Genomic DNA, 17563 nt, shown 5'->3' on the forward strand with positions numbered 1-17563 from the left:
CCCCTTGCGGTGACTTTTCTACCGGCCCGGAGCACCAGTCTGAGGATGCTGTGGTTATGTGTGGTCGATCTTGGGAGCAAGAATGGTGATAGACCAGCCCCCCAAGCTTAGGGAGGAAGTCTAGCAAATGAGGAGGGTTTCTAGAAGGGCCGCTTGTAGTCCTTTCCCCATTCTCAGGGGTGTGCTAACATGTGGAAGACTAGGGTCACCTCCTCTGGGGATTTCCTGAACCCCTTGCAACAGTTGGGATCAGATGCTTGGGAGTTAGACAGTCAGGGTATTTGGGAGGAGAGGTTGGCATGGCTGAGACTCAGCCCATTCGGCAGAGGACCTGGGGCAGAGTTGGTGGGTGACAGCCCCTCCCTAAAGAGAGAAGTTACCACATTCTGAACTGGTGTCTTTAAAGGGCCACCCCTCCTCTTCTCAAGATGATTCCAGAGTCCGAAAGCCTCTTCTAAGAGGAAAAGTTCTAAGGAACTTTTGGAAGGAATACAATACAGTCTATTAAATGCAGACCTTTAGATCTAAAACCACAGTGACATGAAAATCTGTGCAGTCAAATGTACCCTTGAAAGCCCCTTCAGTCACCCTTAAATCTCTAGAAACTGGTCTCTTCAAAACTCAGAAGGCAAACAGGAACTTACTTTTTAAAAGTCTGTTTTATTTTGGGATCTGGCCTTTCCTGGAGTGGTAGAGGCCAAGATCTAGTTTGAACTGGAAAAATAATGGGGTCAACAAAGAATGTTTCTCTTCTTGCTGAGCAATATAGTTGAGTTTCATGAGTCAGATGCCCTTAATGATGTGACTTCAGCAGAGTGTGAAGCAGGAGAAGGCAGTGAACCAAGAGGCAAGAGAACTTAAGGGGCAGTCCAGCTCCTCTGCAAAGTAGTTGTGTGAGCTTGAACAAGATGCTGCACCTCTCTGGATATAATTTTTCAAACTTCAGAGCAAACTCTGAGAATATTTAGATGGGTATGTAGATAGGTAGGGTGGAGAGAGAGAGATGCCAGTTTTTTAAGAAATGTATAATTTAGTGTTCCAAACAACACGAGAATGAGATACTTTTATAATTATGGTTTTATAATTACCCATATTTTTCATGAAAGCTCCATTAGTGAGGAGTCCAACTTTTCCCCCTTGACATTGTTGAATTGCATTACAAATGTCTAGAATTTATACACAAAGTGTTAAGCATATCCCATTTCAGGATTGAAATGAGCTAATATTTAAGATGTCTTCCCGTCAATTAAGAACAATCCTTCCTAACGGTGAGGTAGGCGTAGTGTGAGTCCTGATTAGTGGTTGCTCAGGGCTGGGTAGGAGGAAGAGGGTATAGGAGTTGGTAGCTAAGGGATATGGGGCTTCTTTTCGAAGTAATGAAAACGATCTAAAATTGACAGTGATGGCTGCACACATCTGCATATATACTAAAACCACTGAATCCTATACTTTAAATGGATGAATTACAAGGTGTGTAAATTTTATCTCAATAAGGCAGTTTAAAATTTTTCAGTGAAGGCCAGGCTTGGTGGCTCATGACTGTAATCCTAGCACTTTTGGAGGCTGAGGCAGGTGAATCACCTGAGGTCGGAGTTCAAGACCAGTCTGGCCAACATGGCAAAACCCTGTCTCAACTAGAAATACAAAAATGAGCTGGGTGTGACAGTGGGCGCCTGTAATCCCAGCTACTCAGGAGGCTGAGGTAGGAGAATTGCTTGAACCTGGGAGGCAGAGGTTGTAGTGAGCCGAGATAGCACCACTGCACTCCAGCCTGAGCAACAAGAGTGAAACTCTGTCTCCAAAATAATATTAATAATAAAATTTTTCAATGAAAAAGAGGGAAAAAAGTTATTTTTAGATGGTTTTTCTTCTTCTTTATTTTTTTTTATTATACTTTAAGTTCTAGGGTACATGTGCATAACGTGCAGGTTTGTTACATATGTATACTTGTGCCATGTTGGTGTGCTGCACCCATCAACTCGTCAGCACCCATCAACTTGTCATTTACATCAGGTATAACTCCCAATGCAATCCCTCCCCACTCCCCCCTCCCCTCTCCCCGTGATAGGCCCCGGTGTGTGATGTTCCCCTTCCCGAGTCCAAGTGATCTCATTGTTCAGTTCCCACCTATGAGTGAGAGCATGCGGTGTTTGGTTTTCTGTTCTTGCGATAGTTTGCTGAGAATGATGGTTTCCAGCTGCATCCATGTCCCTCCAAAGAACACAAACTCATCCTTTTTTATGGCTGCATAGTATTCCATGGTGTATATGTGCCACATTTTCTTAATCCAGTCTGTCACTGATGGACATTTGGGTTGATTCCAAGTCTTTGCTATTGTGAATAGTGCTGCAATAAACATAGAATGGGAGAAAATTTTTGCAATCTACTCATCAGACAAAGGGCTAATATCCAGAACCTACAAAGAACTCAAATTTACAAGAAAAAAACAACCCCATCAAAAAGTGGGCAAAGGATAGATGGTTTTTCTTCTGTACACGGGTCAGAAGCCAGCAGTTAGAAAACTATAGCTACATTCATGGCCATGATGGAAACAAGGCATGGGGGACCTGGCTTTGACCCATTATTGCCTGTGAGCTCTTCAAAGACAACGCCCAGAATCGATGTCAAGCTGGAGCTTAACATCCGGAAGTTGGAAAGAATTTCAGAGGTCATCTAAGGAAAGCCTGCGCCAGCTACTCTCAGCATTTTACTTAGCCAAACACTTCATCTCTGCTTTTACCAGGAACTTACACCTAGAGAGGAGACAAAAAACCTAAAAATCCATGTGGGGGATATCTGTGGCGCGGCCTGGGGGGACGGAAGGACTTGGGAAAGAATGCATTTGACCTGTGAACAGAAGGAGAGAGCAGAGTGACAACAGCTGCCCTGAAGTGTGGATGAAATGTTGCATGCTTCTTACACCCAATGTGAGGCAACAAGCTAACTCCGAGTTAGAACAGGCAGAGACAGGTATGAGTGTAGAAAAGACAACAAGAGGAAGGAAGGAAAGGAATCTGACAAACATGGAACCTTCATTAGGATTTCATTCCACACTGAGTGCTTCCCAGTGGCCATCTCGTGTCATCCCTACCTCATCCCTAACCTCAAAGGTAATATACCATTTTCACAGATAAGAAAACCAAGGCTGAGAGAGATGTGATGTAACTTTTCAGAGCCGCTTAGTTGACAAGTGAGGAAACTGAGATTCAAGCATAAGGTCTAGGGCGTCCTCACCAAGATGGCCCTAAAGCAATCCTAGGAAAAGGGTCCGCTATAGTCCACCCTGTTGCTCCAGCCAAAAACCTAAGACTCTTTCTGTTTTTATTTATCTCTTCTCACACACACACACACACACACACACACACACACACACACACACACACACACACGTTGCCCTGAAGCCAGCCCATCAACAAGCCAGGTTGAATCCTTACCTGGTCCCTCAAGATCATGCTTCTACCTGGCTTCCCCTACCCTGCCCAACCTCATCCTGCACCATTCTCTGCCTGATGCTTCCTCTTTCCCCAGTCCACTGGGAGGACAACTGTGCTTGCTATGCCTCTGCCTGGATGCCTCTCCAGGTCTTCTCACTGGAGCCGTCCCCTTCAGGTCTCAGCTCAAGAGTCATCACCTCCCCAGAGGGACCTTCCTCACAGCCCTGTCTAATATGGCCTCCTCCAAATACTTCCCATCACCATGACTATGTAACAACTTTTTTACAGAAATTATTTTTTGCAGTTTTTCTACATGTAGTCTTATGTGTTCCCTATCTCCCTAACTATAACCTAACTCCATTGAACTCTCTCGCTCCCCAAGGTAGCCTCAGAACTTAGAAGGTAGCCCTGGAACCTAGAAGGTGGTAGCTCCAGAACCTTGCTCATGGAAGATGCTCAAGGGAGGGAGGGTGAGAGAGAAGGTGGAAAGGCTTTCCCTTAGAGGAAAGAGAATCAAAGCAGACATTTCTATGGAGCAGAGGGCTCTGGGATACTCTGGTTTTCAGCTTATTTGCTGTGGACATCTGCACATCTTTCTTATGCATTTGTTTCTACAGATATTTATTGAATATTTTTTATTAAAAACAAAATCCACTTCTCAATGATTGAAGACAGATATCCTGGGACTCAGAAAATATGTATGCTAAAATTTACATTTGACCATGAGGTGCAGTTATGAAGTCTGTTTCTGGATTGGGAGTGGGAAGGGGCAGATTGTCTAGGAAAAGAAAAAATTCCAATGTGTTTCAGTTTATACTAGGTACAACCATGTAGAAAGACAACAAAATGAAGGAAACGATTCCTGCAGTGGGGTACAGTGGAACCTCTGGTCCCTGCATGGTGCGGTGGAACCTCCTACCACCTGGCCATGTTGTCCTCAGACTAGATCCACCCAACCTCTCACATGTGTAATGCAGGCATAAAGCATGAAAAGCATGTGTCCACAGTCGGGACAACTGGTCTGTCACAGTGATCTCGGGTGATTCACACATGGTGATACTGAAGATGACGATAATAGGGCAACGGTCACTAGATGGTGCACACTTGCAATGTGCTAACATCATACTTTCCTTGCATGCATCTCATTTAGTCTCATTTGTACAATTTCTCCACACACATACACTCCACAAGATGGGAAACTTGCCTTCTTTACTATGAATCGCCAGCATCTAAAGTAACATCTGGCCTGTGGATGGTGTTTAGGAATGAATTGTTGGGTAGATGAATAAAGAAGATGGGTCCACCAGCATGCAAACTCTTCATGGAGGGACTTACCTGGTTTACGACCACAAAGCTGATACCTGCAAAATGCCCGGCATAAAATAAGTCCTCCATAAATATTTGCTGAATAAATGACTCTGTATTTCACAGATAAGGAAACTGAGGCCCAAAGATATTACATACCCTGCCCAAGGTAACATAGCCAGGAAGCGATGAAATGGTGATGATCCAGGCTCTTTGTAGTAAGAAAAAGAGGATCTTTCTGGTTTCAGGGGAGGAGTAGGAAACTACATAGAATAGGGCAGGGGGCAGGAGTGAGTTTGAGATACCCCACAAAAAAAATGCCATCACATGCTATGACAGCTGTAAGCAATGTAATCTGTGGCCATAAAGCAGCTCAGTGCTGGACTCCTACACAAATCTGCCTCGGGACTGTCATACACTGTTTTAGTTCGGAGGATCTGTTTGTTGTTTGTTTTGTCTTTGGTTCTTTTTTTTTTTTTTTGAGACAGAGTTTCACTTTTGTCGCCCAGGCTGGAGTGCAGTGGTGCGATCTCGGCTCACTGCAAACTCCGCCTCCCAGGTTCACACTATTCTCCTGCCTCAGCCTCCTGAGTAGCTGGGACTACAGGTGCCCACCACCACACCCGGCTAATTTTTTGTATTTTCAGTAGAGAAGAGGTTTCACCATGTTAGCCAGGATGGTCTTGATCTCCTGACCTCGTGATCCACCCGCCTCAGCCTCCCAAAGTGCTGGCATTACAGGCGTGAACCACCGCACCTGGCCTTGTCTTTGCTTCTTAAAGGATGATGAGGAAAAAATTAGCTAAGCTTGCTGTTAATGAATCTTCCATCCCCACGAGATTGTTAGTTTTGAGAGCCCCAAAGTGAGCCTGAGCCAAGTGTTCCCTTCCCCCTCTCCAGGAGCTGGGGCTGCTATAGGGAAAGAAAGCAAGTTCATGGAAACCGCACCTGTCACCAACAAATTCAAGGTGTCTCGTTCCCATTTATCAAGCTGTCAGCTCCTAACCTGTCAGAAACCCATCTAGATGTGTTTGAGTTTATCAGCCAGATTGAGCGGAGCAACCCCGTCCATCCAGTTGCTTTTCTTCTTGATAGCTTTATGGCTGTTTTCAGGATGACCTGCGAGGGAGGGATTCTCTTCCTGCTGCTCTTTCCCTCAATAGGAGAAAAATGAAAACAAACAAAGCCCTGCAATTTGGGGTAATGTAGATGTCAGCAACAGAACCGCCTATGGCCAAGGATTGCACAGGTTAGCTCTGCCTATTTTCGTCCAGTTAAACGCTGACTCCTGGGCAGTAGGCAGCTCAAAGTACAACATGTCAACTGAGGAGAAAATTAAAGCCAAAAACCTCTGCATAATTTATTCATCACAACCTAAAATTGACTCCCTGCTTGTCTGCATTCAGGTTGAGGCTCATTTAACTGCCTCCACTGTGTCTGTTTAAAGAGAAAATAGAGGAATCCGCTCAGTGGGGTAAGATAAACCAAACACAAAAACACCCAACAGTTCTTTCATTTTACTCCTCACATGACATTGTTCCTCTCTGCTGATTAAGATGAGAATGACTCTACATCAAAATGATTAATTATTATTATTACTTCAAGTTTGGTGTATCTTGTGGAGGGGGGGGAATAATCTGGAATTTTTTCTGAGCAAAACTCCTCCAGACCAAGCCAGATACGAATAGGGCAAAGCCCTATTCGTAGACTCCACCTGGGTTCCCTTCTGCTTCTGAAATCATCAGTACACACTAGACATTGTCAACATTTTATAGATGAAGATCAGAGAGGTAGAGTAACTTGTGCAAGGTCACACAGCTAGAAAGAGCTAAAAGAGACCTAGTCTCAAAGCCTTTAAATTTTCCTGAGTTTCATGTAGATCATGCTCAGTAGGGCAAAGACCTACAGAGGTGTGTAGCCAAGAGAGTGTGAAGTTAGGAGATGGATTTGGTAAACAAAAGAGGGTACTCTTAGCTTTGGAAGACCAGTTTTGGTTGACAGATGAGGTGGGAGGCAGATTGCTACTGGATAAGCATGTTAAGTTTTGTGTCATATCTCCCCAGTGAGATTTTAAGCTCCTTGAAGACAGGTGCTTTCAAAGGGCATACACAGTTAGGTTCATAGGAGGATTCCCTTTGTAATGAACACAACGGGGCCAGATACAAAGACACCTTCCAAAGTTGGCAGCGAGGCTGTTGACAATGATGGCAGCGAAGAGTGGTGTCTGCCAAGGTGACGACAGGGGTGGGATTCCTCTCTCTGCTGCTGTCCAAGTGTGAAGTCTGGAGCTCCCATGCCTGCCATATTTGGGAAGAGAATGAGCTTGAATTCCAGGATAACAGGGAGAGGCAATGAGAAGATTTACACATTGTGTTGGGAGACCCAAGAGGAGTAACGATTAAGCAAGGGCATCGGGGGAGAGGGGGCGCTAAGCTTGCTGATAAGGATGGTGCTGAGCAGTTTCCTTAGCCCCGCTGACCCGGGAAAGCAGAGCAGGAGGGAGTATTGGAGAGAAGGAATGGCATATTTAATGGGAGGGGAGAGATAAATCATTCTTAATCTTTATGTTCAGGGAGGAGGATGGTGAGGAATCTTAAAAACCCACTCTCATTTCCAAGGCCTGGGGAGAGCCATGAGGAAGGAATTTGAATGCCTGCCAGAGCAGGTGAGCAAAGCTTGGGAAGAGAATCTGGTGCAGGCACAGAAGTTCTAGCAGGAGGTACAAGAGTGTCTAAAATCTCCACTGGAGTGTGCAGACATCATCTTTTCTGCCAGCCTTGCATGGTAGGAAGTAGAGTGGGAACCCAAGGCTTTATTCTTCCTGCAGATGAAGGCTGACCACACCAGATATTGTGATTGTAGGGGGACAGGTGCAATGAAAGGAATGAAAAATCCCTCAAAGATTTGAGATGGCAGTGCTAGAGGAATTCAAGGCAGCTTAGAAAAAATTATGACACAAGTGTTATGTATTTACTGTAGAGAAGCTACATGAGACAGAGAAGCCAAAAAAGAAAAATAATTTAAACTCATGATTGCTCACCTAGAAATAATCACTGGTAATATTTTGGTGCAATCTTACCCCAGTGTGTGTCTCTCTTATACACACACGAACCCACACATTTATAGCATTGGATTATAGTATGTGTACTCTTTGGAAACCTACCTTCTCACTTTAAAAATATATATGGAGCATTTTTCCAAGTGCATGAATAACATCCTTTATAATAGCTATTGTTCTTCCATTGTAGTGGGTGGACCATGACAACCAGCTCCTACAGTTGGGAAATTTAGGTGGATTTCAATTTTTTCCATCATCCAAAGTGCTCCAGGAGACATCCTTGTACATATATTTTTGGGGGGCTTTGTCATATTATTTCCTTAGGAGTAAAGCTCTTAAATAAAAGGTTATGTACACGTTAAGAGCTTTTGAGATATATTGCCAAATTGCCCAACTGACAGACATTACCGGTTTATATTCCTTCCAGAAATGCATGAGAGCACCTGTCTCTTTCTGTACTCACGTTCATGGGGGATCATCATTTAACAAAATGGTAGATGCTGTTAAAGTTTGAGAGGTTGGAAGGAACACCATGACCTAACTCTGACTTGCATCTCCCTTGGAACTCTCCAGACAGAAAAGGAGTAGGCATGGGGGATATTTCGAGTGCCCAGAAATAGGTTCTGCAGAATCAAACAACATTTTCGAGGATGCATTTAAGATATGCGTGAGGGCAGTGACTAGGAGATTCTCTTGCCACCAGGTGTAATATGTAGACTCAAGAGGAAGCTTTTGACCCCAGAGCTGACATTGTAAAGACAAGGAGGGCAGTCCCATGGTAGCATACCAAGAGGCAGCACCAGGATGGATCCCCTTAGTTTTCTTTCAGTCTCATACCACCTGGTGCCCTGACCCAGGCTGCCCCTTCAATTCCAAGAAAAGTCCCAAAGCTTTGCCTTTCTCTTATTAAAAAATCATGCTGGCTTCTAAAATTAAAAAAAAAAAATCCAGTGACCCTCTCAGACTCTTCTAGGCAAACGACTGAACTTCATCTGGGTCTCATTTGAGAAGAGCAGGCATATAAAAATCTGACATACATGGCACAGATAAGATCGAGAGCTCACCTGGGGAGACTGACAAGTGTTTCACATTCAAAGCACATGTCTCTAATGCTAATCAGATAACCATAGAGTTTAGTTCTTACATCTGGCACAAAACTCTTGCTTTTATGTTTCCTATTTTTTCCCAGAAGGTAATAAAATTCACAATCATATCTCATAATCAATATAGCATCTCTTCAGGCACTTCTGCACATTATGACTGCCTAAGCTTTGGCCTGCCTCAGATAAGAGAACCACACGCTGTTGCTTATTTTTCCTTGTTGAGATACTAGGCTCTGAGGTCTTCCCGTCTAGTGGCTTAGAAAGCAGATCTTGTTTCTCCCACTAAACAGGGTAGGATGAAGTACAGAGAGAGAGAGTGTGTGTGCTGGAGTGAGTTCACAATTGGAAAGGTTGACACATCACAGTACATTCTAATTGGAATTGTGGAGCTATTTACCTAGGAACCAGAAGCACCAACTCAGAATCAAGTGGAAAGTTTGCCCTCGGAGAGACAGTGAACTTTTAGGTGTCACTGCTGATAAGTGATAGGGAAGAATTCTGTCTGTACTTAGGGCAGGCGCATAATAGCAGTTTGCTACACTGGTATGTCAAAGTGCTCTTGGCGTGAAGTTCTTTTTGGATGAGCAAAACATACACCAGAAGAGACCCATGAGTGAATATGCAGAACTCGTATTTTCCTAAACTAACTTAATATTGGTCAAAATGCAATGACAACCACAAAGATGTATTTTTGGGCTCTATGGGCAAAGTAAGTTAGTATTTTATAACTTTCTCAAGTCCATATTTGAGAGTAATAAGAGCAAAGGTCCCATCAAAGCTTGAACGTTGGCTTCTTAGCTATTATGATTTCAAAATCCATCTTTCTGTTTTAGATCCACTTACAGTGTTTGACTATCTTTCCTTGTTGAAGTAAGCAAAGTCGCCTAAACAACATGTTTATCTCTCAAATGCCAGGAGAATAGGCTTATATCTTACGTTCTAACCATTTTTTCTTCCAATAGATATTTATAATCTTAGGAGTTTTCTCTTTCATAGTACAGTACCCTAAATGAAGGAGATCATTTCTCCCCTTTGAGAGTGACCCAGGTGAGCTCAATTGTTCTGAGATGAACAAAGTCCCACATACAGCATAGACTGTGCTGAGACAAGCAAGGTGCCCAGGGTGCACCATTTAAAGAGGCCGTCTCTCTTTCAGGGATGTGGAAGTGCAGGGCCAGCAACTGCAAGTGGGTGCTTCCTTAAAGGTGTGCCCTGGGTGCGTCTCACGCACCTCTCCCTAGTCTTGGTTCTGGTCCTGGTTATGATCTGCAGACTGTTTTTGGACACGTCAACCATACCTACTATCTTTTAGAGCCTTCTTCACTGGAAATGTATTAAGGGCCCTAGTGAGCATCAGGAAATGTATTAAGGAGTGTGTGCAGGTGATACAGAGCGGGGATGCCTTATGGTAAAGAGGTCCCTTTGCTTATCTCCAGAGGCTTCAGCTACTAACAACTCAGATTGACTGCAATTTCTTTGATGCTCATCCTGGCTTATGTTATATCTTTGCCTCAATTATAACATCTGGGCCAAAAGATTCAAAACAAATACTGTTAGGCGACCCGAAGGCTCCAAGGTTGACTGTGTTGAACTGGATTATTTTACATTTTCTCAGTTTGCGCTTTATTTATACACAGTAAGTTTCACTCAGTCCACCTGGCTTCTTACCTTTTGTCCAGCTTGAAAAACGAAATGAGTTTGGGCTTTGGCACTATGTGTTTAATAGGCTCCTAATCTCTCCTCATATGTTTTGTTGGCCAATGATAGGTAAAACTATGCCCCAGGCCTTCTGGAAGTGCATGTAAATATCTGCCTCTGTCTTATCTCCCATGGTAGTGATTCATCCAGGAAACTTCCTTCCAACAGGTTAGGTATTAAACTCTCCCTCACATAAATCCACATTGGATGTCTCTGATCAAATTATAATTGTCAAAGTAGTCCATCACTATGTCCAGTTAAATCGTTCCTAATATTTTCCCATGACTGGGTGACTTTTTAAAAAATCTTGATGGTGCTACAGAAGTGTTTTCCCAAATGCTTTATTAAGATTTGCACAAATGCTCACCATTTATCAGCAGGAAGTGTTTGCCTGCTTGGAGGAAAATCAAACTAGTAAATTATTTTATTTTATTTGCTTTTATGTAGCCCCCTGCATTTCTGTCCATTTGGGCTGCCTTCTTTGAGCTTGCTATTATAACTAGGGATAACTCCTTGTGGCCTCATGAATCAGAATCGTTGATATTTATTGCTCAGTTGGTCTTTTAAAATCCAGTTGGAGGGGATCCCTCCTCCCTTAAAACTTCGCCTTTTATTTTGCTTAAGGCACTATGTTAGGAAACTGAAATATATTTTCCTGGTTTTAACTTAAACTAAATGTAAGGCAAGTCTTAAATAAAGCCAACAAAAGCAAGCCCGAGGTTTGAAAATGAAGGCCAACCTCTTGGTCATTGACTTGACAGTTCCAGCCTGGCATTTGCAAGGGTTTGTCTGGCAGCAACTGCCTATCAGACACCTATGATGGTTCAGACTCTGAGGCAGGTACCAACACACTGCTAGACAAGCAAGGCTTAGTCTCTGCCCTTGTGGAGTTGACAGTCTAATCCAGGGATCACTGAACTTTTTCTGTAACACAGCAGATAGTAAATATTTTAGGCTTAGTATAGTCCCTGTCACAACCACTCACCTTTGCCTTGTATGGTGAAAGCAGCCATAGACACTCTGTAAAGAAATGAGCATGAGGCGGGGCACAGTGCCTCATGCCTGTAATCCCAGCACTTTGGGAGGCCAAGGCGGGCAGAACGCTTGAAGTCAGGAGTTCAAAACCAGCCTGGCCAACATGGAGAAACCTTGTCTCTACTAAAAATACAAAAATCAGCTGCTGTGGTGGTGCGTGCCTATAATCCCAGCTACTCAGGAGGCTGAGGCAGGAGGATCGCTTGAACCCAAGAGATGGAGATTGCAATGGGCCGGGATTGCGCCATTGCACTCCAGCCTGGCCAAACAGAGTGAGTGAGACTCCATTTCAAAAAGAAAAGAAATAAACATGAGTGACTGCGTTCCAGTAAAACTTTATTTACAAAAACAGGCAGTGGGATCAGATTGGCCCCATGGGCCATAGTTCGCCAACTCTTGGCCAAATGAAAGAAGCAAAAAGTTAAAGTAAGTAAGAAACTCAATGTAATAATTACCATGTATGATCATTGCCATGAAAGAAACAAATGGGGTGCTGAGATGGACAGTTTCGGGGAGACTTGCTTTGGATGGAGTGATGGGGAAGGAACAGCTGCTGTGGAGGGATGTGATTTCAGCTGAGCCCTGAGGGAGGGGAGCAATCAGCAGTGTGAAGAGTGGGAAGGAGAGGATTTCAGGCAGTGAGAACCACAGGTTCAAAGGCCCCAAGGAGGGAAAGTGCTTAGTGAGTCTGAGAAGCTAAAAGGCAGCCACTGCGCCCACCTTTCATCCCTCCTAGCTTTCTTCGTCCATGAAGTGGGGTGTGTGGGAGTGTTGGTCTACCCCAGAGTCTGGTCATAAAAGTGCCAGCTCAGGCTGCCCGGGGGGGCCTCAATGGGACTCCAGGGTATGGATAATGACCTTTCCTTTGGCCAACCAGGGGAGATGGGGGTTGGGCTCACTTTTTTTTTCTTTCCTTTTCTTTCGTCTACTTCTTAAGCAAAGACCTTTCATCAGCACACGGAATATAGAAAGCTTGCTCGGAATGTGTCAGGCTAAGCAAAAACACATGGTCTGGTTATATTCTCCTAAAATAGAGCAAGAGAAAGGCGGGAAACAGAACAGCCTCCCATAAATCATCATTTGTCCAGGGAAAAAAGTCTCTTGACAGATATGTAGGGGGTGTGTGTGTGTGTGTGTGTGTGTGTGTGTGTGTGTTGTGGGGTGGGGGGTGTGGTTTGATGTCCAAGGTAGAATTCCACTGTCTGGTCCTGTCTGAAGGGCAGAATGCTTGTGTTCTCCTCATCAGGAAGCTGCATCTCAGTGTGACTGCCACTTGAGAGATGCCCTGAGCCTTGTGGGACATTGAAGCCCACTCCCACCCAGCCCCCATGGGTACAGAAGCTGCCCAGAGATGCTGGTGGAGGCAGGATCCCAGCAGGTAGATAGCCAGGGAATCTAGACAGAATCCACAATTCTGCCCAGCAAGAATGCTGCAATCCTGTACCATGGAGGAGCCAACAGAATCACCAGGCTCTGTGACTCAGTCACAACACCCTGACCTGCCCTGTCCATTCTCCATATAATACCCAGAGTGGTCTTTTCAAAGCACAGCTTTGACCAACTCTCTCTCTTTTACACACACACACACACATCCATGCATGCATAGTATTGTATTGCTCTTAAAGATAAACATAAAGTTTCTACCATGGCACAGAAAATATATGTAGTTAGGCCCCGTGGCTGTTTCTTCTCCAAACTCATCTTACCTTTTCCTGCAACCACACAGAGCTTTTTACCGATTCTACCAACCCATCCTGCTTTCTGTGCCACAGAGCTTTTGCACATACTATTCTCTCTGCACAGAAGGTTCTGTTCCCTGGTACCTCTTCACCTTGTTCTCAGATCAAGCATCTGGCTTCCTCATTAGGTCAATTTTCTCTAAACTCCTATAACACTCTGCATTTTGTCTTTGAATCACTTATTGCTATGATAGTTTTATATTATTTGCTTGTATTATGAATGTCGATTAATCTTTGATTGCTGTGGGTTCTCACCTCCCACGCTCACCCTGCTCATCAGTCTTGGTGCAAGAAATAGCGTACAGTCTGTCTACAGTTTTTGGTTTTGTTAATTTTGTTTTCATTTTGTGATGTTTGTTCATCAGTTCTCTCAGATGATGTCTGGTACATGGTTAAAATGAAATACATGTCTTTTGAATGAATGAGTCAATGTACTGGCTATTTCCTCCTGCAGTGAGCACCTGTATAGTCTTTAGTAATTATGTCCTGTTACCTAGGGGTTTCCTTTTTACCAGGGCTTTGATCCAGTCAAAGATGCAGTGGTCTCTGACTGGATATTTTAGCAGGGAAGGGGGAAAGGGGAAGTAAGGAATAGCAATGCTTTCTGGGAATGAAGATTTTCTGAGCTGGAGGGGATGTTGGCGATTACCCATGGACTCCTTATTACACAGGTGAGGAGATGGAGCTTTTTAAGATCAATGGCTGGTTAGATTTCTAGCCATCTTTACAGCCCAAATTGTCAGTTCTTAGGACACAGGCTCTTGCCAAAAGCCTTGCTTCCTGGCCCCTAGCCTCAGTCCAAGATCTTTCCTGAGTACAATGCCCCCACTTTTATTCCTAAAGTAAGATTAGCGTTGGCAAACTAATAAAGCTCCAGTTGTAGGTTCTATGACTGAAAAACGCTGCTGGAGCCCCAGATAGCTTCCTTCCACCAATCATAACCGGGGTTTGTGTTGCTGGCCCTGCCTTAGAATCTTAGCATTATCTGGGACACTGAGAAAGCAGCCACCACTTCCTGTCATTGAGCTGTCATCCAACCCAAGAAGGTATCCTCGGCCAGGGTGGTTTCATTGTGGACTCACACTAATAAGAACATGCCTCCTGTCATGGAATGACATGAATGATTATGGCACTTTGGAGTCATATAGGCCTGAGTTTGAATCCCAGCTCTGCCACTTAAATCTGTGTGATCTCGAACAATTTACTATCATCCTAGAGCCTCAGCTTCCTCTGCATGTAAAGGAGGTATGGGATTGCATCTCATTTGGTTGTTATGATGATTAATGAAACCAATCACAGCAAACCCTTAGAACAATTCCTGGCATATAGTAGGCATTTAATACATGGTTTAAATTCTTCCTTTTCAAGAAGTTTATAATTCAGAGAAGAGACATGCCTCCTTAACTTCCACCTTCTGGATTCTACTCACTCATCTGTGTGTGCATCTGTTATCCAGAGAATCACTAAGCACTAACTATTACCTGCCATGCAGTACGCCAGGTGCCACAGGTACAGAGGGGAATGAGTAAGACATGGCCCCTGCCCTCCTACAGTTAAATCCAAAAGGCAAGACAGTCATTTGACCGTGCTGCATAGACAACATACAACAGAATGCCTGAGACTCTCTGGAGCCCCCGGCCATGTTATATGGCTACAATTCAGGGCTCTGGAGCCTGCCTGCCCATGACTGATTCCTGGCTCTGCCTCTTACTGCTGTGCCTTCTTGGGCAAGTTAACCTCTCTGAGCCTTCATTCCCTTAGCTCTAAAGTGAGGATGAGAATAGTTCCTACCTCGCAGGACTGTTAGAAGAGTCCAGGCACCTCACAGCGCCTGGTACCCCGCGATAACTCAGTAAATGTTGGCTGTTATCATCTGGGGTGGCATGAAATGCCACAGCCAGGGTCCTGAATGTCTCAATTCAACAAAGGAGAAGCAACTCCAAGCTGACTCCCAGCTTGGAAGGGAAGACAAATAGTTGGGGCCTGGGAGCTACAGAAGAACTGAGCAGCTGTGTCCTCAAGCTCCAGACCCCCTCTTCCCATGTCACTTAGGATGAATTCCTGGCCCCCCACATCTGAAGTTCTCATCTGGAGAGACCACCTACTCCAGGAAGCCTGGAGGTGGGGCCTTTGACAGGTGGTTTCTCATAATGTGAACAAATGACATTGTGTTTGCTTTTTCTTCCACTTGTAGATGCTTTATCCTGCACAGACGCAGACAATGGGGCACAGTGGGCTCTCCAGGGTGGTTTTCACGTGTGGGGATATTTCCTTATACAGGTTTGGTCACACAGTCATGTCAACACAGACAGGGCCTTTCTTTCCCCTGATGAGCTCCATCTGGCTTTGAATGCCTGTCAGAACCTAGGATGTTATTCTTGGAAGAGACTTTAAGTTCTCTATAGCACAGGCCAACCCCCTCACTTACAGATGGATAAACTGAGGCCCAGAGTGAGACATAACCTGCACAAAGTCACAAGTTGGAGTCAGAGCCAGGATTAAAACCCAGGCTTCAGAGTTCTCACATATGTGGTATTTCTACTTCGCCATTTCTACATGCTATTTCTATTACTGTGTGTAAGGCTTAAGGCTGAAAAGCCTTTTCACATTCTTTTCAAATCTCAGCTTAAATTGACTGGCTGGAGTCATCTGCCAGGAAGGGTGGTGCGGCCACATTCAGCTCCCTGAAGGAAAGAGCTGCCATTGATTAGCAATGCCTGCCACGGATAGGAGAGGGGGGACCCTCTGTAGCACACATTCATTACCCTTGGCCAAATGGAAGTAAAAGGGGTACCATACCACTCATGGTGGAGCTTCATTCATAAGCCATGTGGATAGGAAGGAGATCCAAGGGGGGTTAGGTTAGGTTATGTATTGGGAGGGGGAAGGATGGAGTTCGGAGAAAAGAATGTCGTACACATAACACCTTCTCCCACAGCACACACACACCATTGAATTGCCCCTTGCAGGCAACCTTCTAATCTTTCTTCTACCAAATCCCTCTTCTCTCTCTAGGGGGAAAAGTCTTCCCAATCTATATCAAAGAACTGTCGTGGGCTGTGTCAAAGATTGTGGTAGAAGTGAAAGGTGGAAGCGTAGTATGGTGATGAAGGGCATAGTCTGTGCAGGCAGAGAGGTCTGGGTTTGAACACCAGCTTTTCACGTGATGGTTGGCTTACATTAAGCAAATCATTTAACCTCTTTGGGCCTCAGCTTTCTATCTGTAAAGTGGGGATGATAATACCTCTTTCACAGGTTTCTTTGAGGATTAAGAGAGAATGCATATAAAACCTGGAGGACAGTGGCTGATATATAATAAATTCTGAAAGAACTGGTAGCTGGACATGAATATATCTTTAAAATATAAAATGCCATGCAGTTTCCTCAAGCTGTTGACTATTCACCAACTATCCTTCCAGTAAGATAACTGATGTGCATGTATAATGAGGTCCTTGAAACCCTATTCACCACTAGAAGGTTTTCTGAATCAGTGATAGCTTTATAAAACTTTGATGCTAAGTGGGTTTTCTTACATCCTAATCCTTTGAAATATATGATGAGTAAATGGCTTATAGGGTGACCATATATGGTTAATAAGAATGCTTCATTGATCACACTACTCTATCCACTCAATATACTGGAGCTATCTTAGTGACAGGTATGAAGGCAACAATTCTTAGCAGTCTCTCAAAAACATTTCAGAAAGACATTTGGGTAGTGGGGAGAGAAAATGAAATGGTTTAATGATGATTCCTATGTTTTAAAATTTGGTTAATGATGTTTCATTAACAAAAATGGGCTGTTTTATAGAACCCCCACCCCAGTGCATGAGTTGAACGACTTGTGACTCAGAGTGGTTGAGTGACTTGGATAAGGTCATACAGTGAATAAGTAGCCGAAGCAGATCGAGCAGCGGTGATACCTGTGGCCCTCCCGCCCCGCCCCCCCCCACCCGTAAACACACACACACAGTGGAGGGTGCAACAGAATCACTAGAGGAGCTTATTAAAAACACACACCCAGGACTGTGTCATCAGAACCTCTTGTGGGGGCGGGGCCTGGAAGCTGTCTGCTTTAACCAGCTCCTCAAGCGATTCTGAGACACAACCAGGCTAGGCCCTGGCTATTCAAAGCGGGCCTGGGAAGCAGCATCATCAGCGTCACCTGAGCTTGCCAGACATGCAGGGTCCT

General features: G+C 44.4%; 1 protein-coding gene and 1 long non-coding RNA gene across 2 annotated transcripts in view; one reads left to right on the top strand and one right to left on the bottom strand.

Annotated features, from left to right (window-relative positions):
- The window catches only part of LOC105480842 (slit guidance ligand 3), a 639820-nt gene that overhangs the window by 325425 nt on the left and 296832 nt on the right, over positions 1–17563 (top strand). The gene's annotated exons all lie outside the window — the stretch shown is intronic.
- LOC112426495 (uncharacterized) lies at positions 6916–8955 on the bottom strand. Its single transcript, XR_003017839.2, has 3 exons — positions 8862–8955; positions 7903–8011; positions 6916–7036 (listed from the first exon to the last, which is right to left on the bottom strand). It is a non-coding gene; the product is annotated as an uncharacterized lncRNA (long non-coding RNA).

This window comes from Macaca nemestrina, chromosome 6, assembly GCF_043159975.1.
Source record: "Macaca nemestrina isolate mMacNem1 chromosome 6, mMacNem.hap1, whole genome shotgun sequence".
Classification (NCBI taxonomy): Eukaryota; Metazoa; Chordata; class Mammalia; order Primates; family Cercopithecidae; genus Macaca; species Macaca nemestrina.